Source organism: Pongo pygmaeus, chromosome X (assembly GCF_028885625.2).
Source record: "Pongo pygmaeus isolate AG05252 chromosome X, NHGRI_mPonPyg2-v2.0_pri, whole genome shotgun sequence".
NCBI classification, from domain to species: Eukaryota; Metazoa; Chordata; class Mammalia; order Primates; family Hominidae; genus Pongo; species Pongo pygmaeus.
In genome coordinates this window covers 3,815,383-3,829,108 of record NC_072396.2, presented here as the reverse complement: position 1 = coordinate 3,829,108, position 13,726 = coordinate 3,815,383, and the positions used below count along the sequence as shown (strand labels likewise).

The window sequence follows — 13,726 nt, the reverse complement described above, 5'->3', positions numbered from 1 at the left end:
ACTCAAGTCCTGTATTTAAAAATTCCATCGTTGAAAACATGTTTCAAGGACAGATGACACACTTATGATTATAGCATCTGAAGTGATGGGAATATTAAATAACCTTTGGTTGAACATGTAACCATCAGGGCTCCACTTGGTCTTAAAACCAAACACACCCAGTTCTTATCGTTAAAGATATCACGCCTGTAATCCTAACACTTTGGAAAGCCGAGGCGGGGGGTTAACTTGAGTCCAGGGGCTCGAGACCAGCCTGGGCAACATGGTGAAACCTTGTCTCTACAAAAAATACAAAAATTAGCTGGGTGTGGTGTTGTGTGCCTGTAGTCCCAGCTACTAGGGAGGCTGAGGCAGGAGAATCACTTGAACCCAGGAGGTGGAGGTTGCAGTCAGGCAACATCCTGCCATTGCACTCCAGCCTGGGGGACACAGCCAGACTCCATCTCAAAAAAAAAAAAAAAAAAAAAAAGACTTACACAGAGAAAGCCTGAAGCCCACAAGAGCAATTAGCAAAAGGAACCCTGACATAACAAATAGGGTGATGTCATTAGCAACCAGGTAGTTAAGCTCAGGGGATGTTATGTGTCATAAACTTGAAAGCTGCATTGGCCACGAGCAACACAAATGTAGGTGCTAATCACAGATAGTTGGTGGGCATTTCAAACTTTCTCTTCGTATCTATGGATACCCAAAACAGTGTGCTTCCATTTAGAAGGCTTCCATTGGGAGGCTGAGACAGAAGGATTGCTTGAGTCCAGGAGATCGAGATTAGCGTGTTCCTCCCTTCCTCCCTTCCTCCCTCTCTCTCTTTTTCCTCCCTCCCTCCCTCTCTCTCTTTTTCCTCCCTCCCTCCCTCCTTTCTTTCTTTTTTCTTTTCTTTCTCTCTCTCTCTCTCTCTGTCTCCCTCCCTCCCTCCCTCTCCCTCCCTCTCCCTCCCTCTCCCTCTCCCTTTCCCTCTCCCCCTCTCTCTCTCTCTCTCCCTCCCTCCTTCCCCTCCTTCCTCCTCCTCTCTTTCTTCTCTTTCTTTCTTTTGAGATGGGGTCTCGCTAAGTTTCCCAGGCTGGTCTGGAACTCCTGGGCTCCAGTGATCCTCCTGCTTCAGCCTCCCAAAGTGCTGGGATTACAAGCATGCATGAGCCACTGTGCCAGGCCTATTTTCCCTTTCCTGCTATTTCCTCCCAGCTAACGCGCTTTTAAAATTTGATACAAATTAATTTTTCTTTTTTTGTCTTTTGTTCAAATAATGATTTGATTTCTGTTCTCTGTCTGGGTCGCTTCAATAACGTGGATACCTACACATAGTTTTATCAGTGAAGGTCATTGACATAATCAGTGTGTTATGAGAACAAAGATAGGCCCTCATTTAAGCTGCTCCGTTACTCATTTTATAAGTCAAAGAAGGAAGAGGACAGCGTCCTCTGTTTTCAGATGGCTGTTGAAGTGAGTCAGAGTGACGGTGAGCAGCATGCATTGAATTCTAGCTGGAAAGAGGGTTTTTAGGCCTGCCTTTGAGCTTGCCCTGAATGAATAAGGCTGGAAACCTATAGGCCCTGGAGAACATTAATGAGGAATCTGCTTTCCCTGACAGCTCCTTGATAAACGAAATGATGGATGTGCAGCATGCAGCCCTGAGCAAAGGCCTGGCAGCTCTGTGGCTGAGCCCTAGAGGGCTGAGCTGGGCCAGGGCTCCCAGCAGTTTGTTCAGGAGCACTGAGAGCCACAGCAGGTGCTGATCCAGCTCTTGCCTTCTTCGCAAGTATCTGACAAGTCTGCAGAGACCGCAGGAGCCTGGCTGCTCCTTGAGTTCACTGTCTTGGAGCAAGCCTGTAGGGGAATCACATGCCCCCCGACTCTAGTGCCCATTGGGGACAAGGAGGAGGGAGTTTCCCTGTTTGCAGTTAGGGTTTGCGTGCTGTCTGCGAGCTTGGTTTCCCCTTTGAGTTGCACAGTGCTGAGATCTGAGCCCAAGGCAGTTGGGACATTAATGATGAGACAGGAGGCTTTGCTGTGTTCCACATCTATCAGGCTGCTTTGCCCAGGGAGACGCCCCCCTTGCTTGGGGTCTTGGGCTTGGGTAGGGGTTCTGGAATGTCTCCCCTCCAGCAGGCTCTGCCTCCTTGGCTCCCTTGATGCAGAGAGCAGTGCAGTGGCTTTTTTGAGGAGCAGCCCCTGTGGAGGCGCTCATGGGTGACAGGCTGTGGCTGAATGGTGGACAGCCCTGGTCACTGACATTAACATGGTGCAATAGAGCCTTCTTACGTGTTCCTTGGTTCCCACTGCCCTTTCTCATGGTTGGGTGTCCTGATTGTCTGTGGCTAGACTATGCCAACGTGATCAGTGTCCTTCCCAGAACCCCTGAAAGAGGGTCATAGATTGAGATGTTTGTCACCACCCCTGTCCATTGCAGAGTCACATACATGCTAGAGACCCGCTCGCCCTTGATGCGACCTGAGGACCTCACCCGCTAGTCATTACGGGGAGGGGAAAGACAATCAAAAGATGAAAGAGAGTGCTGTCCCTGGTAATGGAAGTTACTCGTCATTGTACCAGTGGGCAGCCACATAGGGATAGGTCGGAGGAGAAAGGGTTTGAAAGAGTGAATAAAAAACGCTGATGTTTGTGAGGCCGAGAGAGGAACAGAACTATTACTGCTGGTCAAGGGGGCCATCCAATTAAAATGTTCGCATCCTGTTTCAGCCACAAGCTGGCCAAGATCATCACATAAAGGGACAAACGTTGACCCCAGAAAGAACGCATGGTCATCTTGAGTCAAGGCTGTTTGATTTGATGTCAGAATTCTTAAGAGCTGCTCTGGCTAGGTGCAGTGGCTCATGCCTGTAATCCCAGCACTTAGGGAGGCCGAGGCAGGTGGATCACCTGAGGTCAGGAGTTCGAGACCAGCTTGGCCAACATGGTGAAACCCCGTCTCTACTAAAAATACAAAAATTAGCCGGGCGTGGTGGCAGGCACCTGTAACCCCAGCTACTTGGGAAGCTGAGGCAGGAGAATCTCATTTGAACCTGGGAGATGGAGGTTGCAGTGAGCTGAGATCGGGCCGTTGCACTCCAGCCTGGGCAACAAGAGCAAAATCCTGTCTCCAAAAAAAAAAAAGAACTGCTCTTGGCTGGGTGCCGTGGCTCACACCTGTGATCCCAGTGCTTTGGGAGGCTGAGATGGGAGGATTGCTTGAGCCCAGGAGTTCAAGATTAGCATGGGCAACATAACAAGACCCCATCTCTTAAAAAAATTAGCCGGGCATGGTGGTGTATGCCTGTGGTCCCAGCAACATGGGAGGCTGAAGCAGGAGGATCACTTGAGCTCAGGAGTTGGAGGCTGCAGTGAGCCATGATGGCACCACTGCACTACAGCCTGGCCAGCAAAGGAAGACCCTGTCTCAAAAAAAAAAAAAAAAAGAAAAAAAAGAAAAAAAAGCATCCGGGTGCGGTGGCTCACACCTGTAATTCCAGCACTTTGGGAGGCCGAGGCGGGCAGATCACCTGAGGTCAGGAGTTCGAGCCCAGCCTGGCCAACATGATGAAACCCCGTCTCTACTAAAAATACAAAATATTAGCCGGGTGTGGTGGCGGGTGCCTGTAATCCCAGCTACTCGGGAGGCTGAGGCAGGAGAATGGCTCGAACCCAGGAGGCGGAGGATGCAGTGAGCCGAGATCATGCCACTACACTCCAGCCTGAGCAACAAGAGCAAGACTCCGTCTCAAACAAACAAAAAAAAACTACTCTCCAAACAGAACCTGCACCTACCCAATTGTGGTGGGTGCCCCTCCTGGGGCTCCTGCAGTAGCGGTGGTGTGGGAATTGAGAATCTTTCAAGTGCTGTGAGGGAGCTGAGACACTGAGTGTGGCAGGGCCCTGTGCCCAGAGCATGCACAACCCATCCTAACATCTGCCAGGGAAGGTGGGGGATTTCTGTGCATTGCTTTTCAACCAGAAAGGTAATTTTGTTCCCCAGGGGACACTTGGCAATGTCTGGAGACAGTTTTGGTTGTCACACTGGGTTGAGGAGTGCTACTGTCATCTAATGGATGGAGAGCAGGGATACTGCTGAACATCCCACAGTGCACAGGGCGGCCTCACAACAACCAAGACCACCTGGCCTCAAATGTCAGTAGGGCTAACATCCAGAAGCTCTGCGAGTCTGTGGGAAGCCCTGGATGCCCCAATCCTCTTTCATTTTCTTCTCACCACGTAGGACAGTTTAGCTGGACAGTACACAGGACTGTTTCAAGGGGTCATGAGAGGAGACCTCATAGCATAAGGGTCAAGTACAAGGACTTTGCAGTCAGACTGACGTGGGTTTCAGTCCCCACCCATCCTAGTGGTGCGACCGAGAGCAAGTTGGGCATAGTAACATCTGTCTTGATTGACTTTGGAGTTTGACAGGCAATACATGCAAAGTTCTCTATTCCCATGTCACTCAGAGTGAGTGTGCAAAACATACTATTGTTGGCATCCATCGTCATAAGAGTCACTGTGAACATGGGTGAGCTTAGCACCTTGTGGCACTGGGCTGTGGTGAGGGACTCAGCTTGATGATTGAGTTTGGGCCTCAGTGAGATGGCAAAGCTATGCTTCTCTTGCTCCTTGGACCATGGTGACCTGTGAGGACCCCTGGGGGCTGCCTTCTCCACTGTTGCAGTTCAGGGAGCTAATGCCAAAGGCTACTGCAATGGTGGACTCTGGGGTCCCCCTGGTGACAAGGAAGGGACTTTTGAGCTTTGGAATGCCCTGGGCCGAGTCTTGCCACCTGCAGGTTTGTGAACCTCATCATGCCTTGTTTTTAGCACAACAAAATGGGATAATACTGACTTTATTATTGACGTACTATTATGCTGTTTTCAGGTATGTGACACTGCTGCTATTTTACTGTTTCTTCCAGATTTCCGTGAGGGTGGAAGAAAATCATACCATATCGGATGCCTCGCAGAGCACCAGGCCCACCGTGAAAGGTACAGCAAATTTTACTTCCCTCTTCTTGACTTGTTGGAAATTCTTTCCTGTGAGATTTCCTCCCCTCCGCCCTCCGCCCCTTCTCCCATAGCCTATAGCCTCCTCTGGGAGTTCCTTGGATAATTTTGTTGCCTTATAGCTTTGCAATTTCCAGTATGGTAGCCATGGGCCACATGTGGCTGTGGAGTGCTTTGAAATGTGGCCAGTCTAGATTGAGATGCCTTGTAGAAGTATAAAATACACACCAGATTTCAAAGACTTAGTTCAAAAAGAAAGAAAGCAAGATCTTATTGATAATGTAATACAGTTTACATGTTGAAATGATGACTTGGATACGTGGAGTAAAATAGAATGTATTATTAAATGTAACTTCACTTGTTTTCTTTTGACATTTTTTTGTGGACCCAGAAAATTGATAGACAGGTGGATCTCCTTCACACTTACACACTTGTCTTGCTCAAGACCAGCCCTGCTTCCTCACTGGCTGCTCAGTCAAATGCCTCCTCCAGTTTAAGCTGTCCATCACGGGGCCACCCATTATGTGTCCATCTCATCTTCTCTGCTCAGTGCCTGTGCAGGCAGCTGGTGTTCCTGCTCCTCCCGCCCAGCTTTGCTTATGATGCTAGTCTTGAGTGCAGGCTGCTGAGCTTCTCGCCTTTCTTCCCATACATGTAGAACCTCTCCTCCAGAAACATGGGGTACTTACCAGCTGGCAAGGAGCAGAACTGGGGTTCACATTCATTTCTGCCTTGCTCCAAAGCCATGTCCCTAATAGACTACTCTCTCCAATTGCTTCATGGATGTAAACACATAGTAAGTTCCTAGAGGGCAGGGACCATTTTTATTTCTTTCATCTCTGCTGTTCAAGACCTTTCTAAAGCTTTTTTGAAAGAATTAAGATTTCTAGTCTCTTGCCCTTCCACTTGCTGCTATGTGAAGACACAGTGTTCCTCCCCTCTGCCCTCTGGATGCTACAGCGACAAGGTGCCATGTTGGAAGGAATCAGAGAACATCCCTCACCAAATAATCAATCCTGCTGGTGCCTTAATTGTGAACTTCTCAGCCTGCAGAACTCGCGAAGGTCATCACCATGTAGGCTGACTGATCTTGGACTTCCAAGTCTCCAGAACTCAAATCAGTGAATTTAAAAACATTTTACGGAGGGCAGGGCCAAGATGGCCAACTAGAAGCCACGGTGTTCGGAGGCTCCCATCAGAAAAGACCATAATAAGCGTGTGAATCCTTCATCAGCAACCAAGGTATCCGGGTTCTCTCATCAAAATTGACTAGAAGGCTGGCGTGACCCACAGAGAGAAGGAAGAACAGTGTGGTGTGGCGGCCCACCTGAGAGTCACATGGGGAAGGGGAACCCCCTCACCCCAGATAAGGCAGGCGGTGAGTGAGCGCGCTACCCAGCCGGGGAAACTGCTTTTCCACAGAACTGTGAAACCCACGGATTGGAAGATCCCACTTGTGAACCCATGCCACTGGGGCCTCACGTCCCAGCCCCGGAACACACAGATTCTTACAGCCTCTCAGCTGGAATCTGCTTAAGCTTACCAAACTCCTCGGGAAGGGGTGACCAGTACCAGCTGCAGCTGCCTGCTGTCTAAGCCCTTTGAACTCCCGCAGGGAGGGGTAGCAGCCAGCACTGTCACTGGCAACTGCCTAACATGTTAAGCTCCGTGGACAGGGGGAAGGGTGGCACCCATTTCTATAGCTACAAGCTACGCTTTTCCCCTGCTAGAGCCAGGGAGGCTGGACAGCTTGGTCCCAAGACTTGTCCCCACAGCCCAACACACTGGCTGTGGCAGTCTGCGGCTAGAGTGCCTCTTCAGGCCCAATCCCGACCCATCCTTTCTTAGTTGGGGTGTGTGTGGGGGGGCTTCCCTGCAGGATCTCCAATAACTCCAGCCAGAGGCTAAGGGACAGAATTCGGATCTCCTGGACCTCAGCCCATAGGGGAGGGGTGGCCACAGTCTCTGCTGACCAGCAGACTTAGCTTTTCCTCCTGGTAGTTCCAAGGAATCTGGACGGCCCAGACGAGTGGGTTTCCCCCAAGCAAAACACACCCTCTCCACCAAGAGACAGAGTGCTCCATTAAACAGGTCCTGCTCCCTGTGCCACCCAACTGGGTGGTGAGAGCCTTCAACAGGGCTTGTCAGATACCCTATACAGGAACGATCCTACTGGCATCAGGTTGGTGCCCCTTGAGGTCAGAGGTCCCAGAAGAAGGAGTAGGCACCCATCTTTGCTGCTCTCCAGCATCCTTGAATGACATCTTCAGGCATGGGAGTGAATCAGATGTGAATAAGGCCTGAAGGTGAACCACCAGCAAACTGCAGCAGCCCTACAGAAGAGAGACTGGACTACTGAAAGAAAAACAAGCAGAAAGTGACAACAACAGCATCAACAACAACAATCAAATAAAAGGTCCCCACAAAAATCTCATCCAAGGGCAGCAGCCTCAAAGACTGAAACTAGACAAACTTACGAAGATGAGAAAGAATCAGTGAAAAAATGCTGAAAACCCAAAAGGCCAGAGTACCTCTTCTCCTCCAAATTATTACAACGTCTCTCCATCAAGGGCACAGAACTGGACGGAGGATCAGATGGATGAATTGACAGAAGTAGGCTTCAGAAGATGGGTTATAAAAAACTACAATGAGGTAAAGGAGCATGTTCTAACCTAATTCAAAGAAGCTAAGAACCTTGATAAAAGGTTAGAGGAATTGCTAACTAGAATAACCAGTTTAGAGAGGAACATAAGCAACCTGATGGAGCTGAAAAACACAGCACGAGAACTTTGTGAAGCACACACAAGTATCTTGAAGCATAAACAAGTATCAACAGCTGAATCGACCAAGCGGGAGAAAGGATATCAGAGTTTGAAGACCACCTTACTGAAATAAGACATGCAGACAAGAATAGAGAAAAAAGAATGAACAAAGCCTACCAGAAATATGGGACCTCATAAAAAGACTGAACCTATGATTGAGTGGAGTACCAGAAGGAGATAGGGAGAATGGAAACAAGCTGGAAAACACACTTCAGGATATTATCCAGGAGAACTTCCCCAAACTACCAAGACAGGCCAACCTGCAAATTCAGGAAATGCTGGGAACACCATTAAGATACCCTATGAGACGATGAACCCCAAGACACATAATCATCAGATTCTTGAAGGTCAAAAGAAGGATAAAACTAAGGGCAGCCAAAGAGAAAGGCTAGGTCACCTACAAAGGGAAGCCCATCAGACTGACAATGGACTTCTCAGCAGAAACTCTACAAGCCAGAAGAGATTGGGGGCCAATATTCAACATTCTTAAAGAAAAGAATTTTCAACCCATGATTTTATATCCAGCCAAACTAAGCTTCCTATAAAATCCTTTCCAGACAAGCAAATGCTGAGGGATTTTGTTACCACCAGGCCTGCCCTGCAGTGTCTCCTGAAAGAAGCACTAAATATGGTAAGGAAAAACTGGTACTAGCCACTGCAAAAACACATGAAAATATAAAGACCAATGACACTACAAAGGAACTGCATCAACTAATGTACAAAATAACCAAATAGCATCATGATGACAGGATCAAATTCACACATAACGATATTAACCTTAAATGTAAATGGGCTAAATGCCCCAATTAAAAGATACAGACTAGCAAATTGGATAAGGAGTCAAGACTCATCGGTGTGCTGTATTCAGGAGACCCATCTTACATGCAAAGACACACACAGGCTCAAAATAAAGGGATGGAGGAAAATTCACCAAGCAAATGGAAAGCAAAAAAAAAAAAAAAAAGCAGGGGTTGCAATCCTAGTCTCTGACAAAACAGACTTTAAACCAACAAAAATAAAAATAAAAACAGACAAAGAAGGGCATTACATAATGGTAAAGGGAACAATTCAACAAGAAGAACTAACTATTCTAAATATATATATATATGCACCCAATACAGGAGCACCCAGATTCATAAAATAAGTTCTTAGAGACTTAGACTCCCACACAATAATAGGGGGAGACTTTAACACCCCACTGTCAGTATTAGACAGGTCAGTGAGACAGAAGATTAACAAGGATATTCAGGACTCGAACTCAGATCTGGATCAAGTAGACTTAGTAGAAGTCTACAGAACTCTCTACCCCAAATCAACAGAATATACATTCTTCTCAGTGCCACATGGCACTTATTCTAAAATCAACCACACAATTGGAAGTAAAACACTCCTCAGCAAATGCAAAAGAACCGAAATCATGACAGACAGTCTCTCAGACCACAGTGCAATCACGTTAGAACTCAGGATTAAGAAACTCATTCAAAACCACATAATTTCATGGAAATTGAACAACCTGCTCCTGAATGACTCCTGGGTAAATAATGACATTAAGGCAGAAATCTAGTAGTTCTTTGAAACCAATGAGAACAAAGAGATAATGTACCAGAATTTCTGGGACACAGCTAAAGCAGTGTTAATAGGGAAATTTATAGCACTAAATGCCCACATCAGAAAGCTAGAAAGATCTCAAATCAACACCCTAGCATCACAATTAAAAGAGCTAGAGAGGCAAGAGCAAACTAATCCAAAAGCTAGCGAAAGGTAAGAAATAACTAAGATCAGAGAAGAATCGAAGGAGATAGAGACACAAAAAAACCCTCCAAAAAATCATTGAATCCAGGAGCTGGTTTTTTGAAAAAATTAACAAAATAGATAGACTGCTAGCTAGACTAATAAGAGAGAGAAGAATCAAATAGACAATAAAAAACGATAAAGGGGATATTACCACTGACCCTACGGAAATACAAACTACTATCAGAGAATACTATAAACACCTCTATGCAAATAAACTAGAAAATCTAGAAGAAATGAGTAAATTCCTGCATGCATACACCCTACCAAGACTAAACCAGGAAGAAGTTGAATCCCTGAATAGACCAATAAGCTCTGAAATTGAGGCAGTAATTAATAGCCTAGCAACCAAAAAAAGCCCAGGACCAAATGGATTCGCAGCTGAATTCTACCAGAAATACAGAGGAGCTGGTACCACTCCTTTAGAAACTATTCCAAACATTTGAAAAGGAAGAACTCCCTAACTCATTTTATGAAGCCAGCATCATCCCAATACCAAAACCTGGAAGAGACACAGCCAATATCATACTGAATGGGCAAAAGCTGGAAGCATTCCCTTTGAAAACTGGTACAAAACAAGGATGCCCTCTCTCACCACTCCTATTCAACATAGTATTGGAAGTTCTGGCCAGGGCAGTCAGGCAAGAGAAAGAAAGAAGGGGTATTCAAATAGGAAGAGTGGAAGTCAAGTTGTCTCTGTTTGCAGATGACGTGATTTTGTATTTAGAAAACCCTATCATCTCAGCCCAAAAACTTCTTGAACTGACAAGCAACTTCAGTGATGTCTCAGGATACAAAATCAATGTGCAAAAATCACAAGCATTCCTTTACACCAACAGTAGGCAAGCAGAGAGACAAATCATGAGTGAACTCCCATTGACAATTACCACAAAGAGAATAAAATACCTAGGAATACAAGTAACAAGGGATGTGAAGGACCTCTTCAAGGAGGACTACAAATCACTGCTCAAGGAAATAAGAGAGGACACAAACAAATGGAAAAACATTCCATGCTCATGGATAGGAAGAATCAGTATCATGAAAAGGGCCATATTGCCCAAAGTAATTTATAGATTCAATGCTGTTCCCATTAAACTACCATTGCCATTCTTCACAGAATTAGAAAAACCTATTTTAAATATCATATGGAATCAAAGAAGATCCCGTGTAGCTAAGACAATCCTAAGCAAAAAGAACAAAGCTGGAGGCATCATGCTACCTGACTTCAAACTATACTACAAGGTTACAGTAACAAAAACAGCATGGTATGGGTACCAAAACAGACATACAAACCAGTGGACCAGGACAGAGACCTCAGAAATAACACCATACATCTGTAACCATCTGATCTTTGACAAATCCGCCAAAAACAAGCAATGGGGAAAGGATCTTATTCAGTAAATGGTGCTGGGAAAACTGGCTAGCCATATGCTGAAAACTGAAACTGGACCCCTTCTTTACACCTTATACAAAAATTAACTCAAGATAGATTAAAGACTTAAATGTAAAACCCAAAACCATAAAAAGCCTAGAAGATAACCTAAGCAATACCATTCATGACATAGGCATGGGCTAAGAGTTCATGACTAAAACACCAAAAACAATTGCAACAAAAGCCAAAATTGACAAATGGGATCTAATTCAACTAAAGAGCTTCTGCACAGTAAAAGAGACTATGATCAGAGTGAACAGGCAACCTACAGAGTGGGAGAAAACTTCTGCAATCTACCCATCTGACAAAGGTCTAATATCCAGAATTTGCAAGGAACTTAAACATATTTACAAGAAAAAAAAACCCATCAAAAAGTGGGCAAAGGATATGAACAGACACATCTCAAAAGAAGACATTTACACAGCTAACAAGCATGGTAAAAAGCTCAACATCACTGATCATCAGAGAAATGCAAATCAAAACCTCAATGAGATACCATCTCATGCCAGTCAGAATGGCGATTATTGAAAAGTCAGGAAACAATAGATGCTGGCAAGGCTGTGGGGAAATAGGAACGCTTTTACACTGTTGGTGGGAATGTAAATTAGTTCAACCATTGTGGAAGACAGTATGGCGATTGCTCAAGGATCCAGAACCAGAAATACCATTTGACCCAGTAATCCCATTTCTGGATATATACCCAAAGGAATATAAATCATTCTGCTATAAAGATGCATGCACGTGTATGTTTCTTACAGCACTATTTACAATAGCAAAGACATGGAACCAACCCAAATGCCCATCAGTGATAGACTGGATAAAGAAAATGTGGCACATATGCACCATGGAATACTATGCAGCCATAAAAAGGAATGAGATCATGTCCTTTGCAGGGACATGGATGAAGCTGGAAGCCATCATCCTCAGCAAACTAGCACAGAAACAGAAAAGCAAACACCGCATGTTCTCACTCATAAGGGGGAGTTGAACATTGAGAACACATAGACAGAGAGAGGGGAACAACACACACCAGGGCCTGTTGGGGAGTGGGGATGAGGGGAGGGAACTATGAGGGTCAGTAGGGATGGTGCTACTAATTAGGTAGTAGGGTGCTGCACCACCCTACTAATTAGGGTGGTGTAGCAAACCACCATGACATACATATACCTATATAACTAACCTGCACGTTCTGCACGTGTATCCTGTTTTTTTTTTTTTTTTTTTTTTTTGAAAGAAAAAAAAAAAAGCCGGGCGTGGTGGCTGACGCCTGTAATCCCAGCACTTTGGGAGGCCAAGGCAGACGGATCACGAGGTCAGGAGATCGAAACCATCCTGGCTAACACGGTGAAACCCCGTCTCTACTAAAAAAAAATACAAAAAATTAGCCGGACGTGGTGGCGGACGCCTGTAGTCCCAGCTACTTGGGAGGCTGAGGCAGGAGAATGGCATGAACCCGGGAGGCGGAGGTTGCAGTGAGCTGAGGCGACAAAGCGAGACTCCGTCTCAAAAAAAAAAAAGAAAAAAAAAAGATTTCTAGTACATTGCCTGAAAGAACGCTTGGATGAAGTCAGACACATGGGTAGTATGAGACCCCAGATAGCATCATTTTGTATGTATAGAATCGCTTTTTTTTTTTTTTTTTGGAGTCAGGGTCTCACTCTGTCACCCAGGCTAGAGTGTAGTTATGTGATCATGGCTCACTGGAGCCTTGATCTCCTGGGCTCAAGTGATCCTCTTGCCTCAACCTCCCGAGTAGCTGGGACTACAGGCACACGCCACCACACCTGGCTAATTTTTGTATTTTTTGTAGAGGTGGGGTTTTACCATGTTGCCCAGGCTGGTGTCGAACTCTTGGGCTCACGCGATCGGCCCACCTCGGCCTTTCAAAGTGCTGGGTTTACAGGTATGAGCCACTGTGCCTGGTCTAGAATTGCTTTTAGTGGATGATTTTTTGCTGTCACTGTTAATGGCGTGCATTTTCTGAGTTATCAGAGATGGCCCTGCATGCTGCGAGTCTGTGTCGACTGTACTGTTGGCTGTGTGTGTGGAGGGCAGGAAAGTGCCGTCCTTGCTGTAACTTGTGTTATGAATGATACGGACACTGTGAGTTGCTTCTAGAGAGCTACACCCTCACTTCTGTGTCAGCAAATGAAGGCCCAGGAACTGACAGCGTTCCCTCTAGCTTTAATTGCGGTATAATCACCACACCCTAACATCTCTTGTTTTACTTTTGGCAACATCTAGAGTTTGGTTGTCACAGCTGACGGGGTGGGGGTGCTACTGGCATTGGGTGGGTAGAGGCCAGGGATGCTGCTGGGCATCCTACACTGCCCAGGACAGCCCCCCACAAATTATCCAGCCCTAAATGTCTACAGTGCCACAGGTAAGAAATCCTGGACCGTAGTGTAGACAGATTTGACTGGAGTGGAGAAATTGTATCCTGGGGTAAGTGGGATTTGGATTGCAGTTAGTGCGGAGCTTGTGTGTGTGGAACGCCTTGGACACTGGACTAATCCAAGAAGTTGGATGGGGAGGAGGGGGGCTTTTTCTTTAGGTCCTGGAAACCATTAAAAACCTTTGAACAGGTGCTTTAGAAAGACAAAACTGGCATCTGTCTGAAGGATGGATTACAACAGGCACCAGCAGACTGTGGCCCACGGGGCCGTGTCCAGACTTGGCACACAACCACGCCCATT

General features: G+C 46.1%; 1 protein-coding gene across 4 annotated transcripts in view; it reads left to right on the top strand.

Annotated features, from left to right (window-relative positions):
• Positions 1 to 13,726, top strand: part of LOC129025076 (cAMP-dependent protein kinase catalytic subunit PRKX-like) — a 263,528-nt gene that overhangs the window by 31,877 nt on the left and 217,925 nt on the right. For 3 of the 4 annotated variants that reach the window (XM_063660074.1, XM_063660072.1, XM_063660073.1), the window contains exon 2: positions 4,898 to 4,967. The gene's annotated coding sequence lies outside the window, so the exon portion shown is untranslated. Of the gene's footprint in view, positions 1 to 4,897; positions 4,968 to 13,726 lie in introns of those variants that run through there. The other variant, XM_063660075.1, reaches the window with a different exon arrangement.